Source organism: Amphimedon queenslandica, unplaced genomic scaffold (genome assembly GCF_000090795.2).
Source record: "Amphimedon queenslandica unplaced genomic scaffold, v1.1 AMPQUscaffold_11198, whole genome shotgun sequence".
Lineage (NCBI taxonomy): Eukaryota > Metazoa > Porifera > Demospongiae > Haplosclerida > Niphatidae > Amphimedon > Amphimedon queenslandica.
The window spans coordinates 1-1,599 of NW_003548557.1; the positions used below are offsets into that span (position 1 = coordinate 1).

The window sequence follows — 1,599 nt, forward strand, 5'->3', positions numbered from 1 at the left end:
TTATTCTTTTAGGTAATTCTGATACATTGTCAAAGTTGACAAAGATACGTAAGATGCAGGAAGACTTGACATTAAGACATTTTGAAATTGATCAAATGAGAATTAGTCAAGAGAAGTAAGAAGTTCAGGGCTTGGTTTAATAGTTAAAGTTAACTTTTGAAAATCATTTAGTTCGGGTAAAGATTATCAAGTAGAAGCATCTCTTAATGAACTGACACAAACAGTAAGTAAAGCATATCTATGTTCATGATTTGTTTTTTTTTCTTATAAAAGTTAGAGAAACTTGGCAATGAAATGTATCCTTTAATCATAATGTATGTAAGTGTAATATGCTATAATAAAACAGTTTCCTTAACTCTATCTTTCAGACAGTCATTGCATTCATGAAAATGACATGTCTCATTTAATTGTTTATTTTTTGCTTTTGATGACATTATAGTAAAGTTGATATAACTTTGTTGTATCCATCATGTACAATATATCAGTAAATGTTATTATTCAATATTCACTAGCTATTATTCTCCTATTGGGCTTTGGCAAGGAGGCTGACCTAGTCCATGCACATTGGTTTGTCTTTAACCTAGCGTGAGAGGCTTATAGTCTTAAGCTGACTAGTTTGATTTCCATTGAGCGGATGAAAGAGCTGGTGGAATGTGGCTACTGGCTATGGCATAATGATTAATATTAGATTTGTATCACGTGATGTAATCTAATACTTTGCGCCCATGGGCCCACCTCAAAGCAGTAACAAGAGTCGAGAATTCGACATCAACATTGTTTCAACAATTCAACTGTCACCTAGATGGCCAGCTTTGGCGCCATTTCTATTCTGTATGGAAGAACTTTAAGTGAGTACTGGAGTGCAATTGATATTAGACAAAAAAATGATGTTTGTGATTATTAATCTAGATATTGGAGATCTTGACGAAGTTATTGCATTACTCGAGAGGCATAATTACAGCAAAGCATCGTATAATCGACTTGGCCTACGTCTTAAAATATCTCAAAATACACTAGAGAAAATTAAGAAAGATTATCGAGAAGTAGATCCTTGTTTTACAGAGTGTTTGGCTAGCTGGTTGCGTAAAGCTGATGGCGTGAAGAAGCCAACAATAGGTACACTGATAGCTGCCCTTAGAGGAATAGGAGAGAATGCTGTAGCTGATGGTATTGATAGAGAAAGACAAAGTAAATGAAATTTCTTGAATCATTTTGAAAATTTAAATTTATTTCATCTTCAGCCACACCCCCAAAACCTCCAATATTGCATTCCGATTCCAGTGTAGGTGAGTAAGGTTACCGTACAGGGCATAATGTTTGCGGGATGCAAATTTTGCAGATAAAGAAAATTTGCGAAAATAAAATCTACAGATATCAATTTAATACGGTATCTGCATGGCACACGTGGTAGAATTCACGAAATTAAAATCCACAAATTGGAATTTTAGTAGATTTCGTGAAATTTGCCTCCTGTGAACAATATGCCCTATATGGTATTATATTGAAAGTGTTGACCAAGTCATTGTGTAATAATGGGATTGGGATATATCTTTACTCCTTTACACAGTGTATGTAGCATTTTATTTCTTGTAGGGCATT

At 34.2% G+C, this 1,599-nt stretch overlaps 1 long non-coding RNA gene across 1 annotated transcript; it reads left to right on the top strand.

The window, feature by feature from the left end:
• Positions 1–7: 7 nt before the first annotated feature.
• Positions 8–1,009, top strand: LOC109589548 (uncharacterized). The gene is made up of 5 exons (XR_002188769.1): positions 8–115; positions 172–223; positions 274–296; positions 369–848; positions 910–1,009. It is a non-coding gene; the product is annotated as an uncharacterized LOC109589548 (long non-coding RNA).
• Positions 1,010–1,599: the final 590 nt, after the last annotated feature.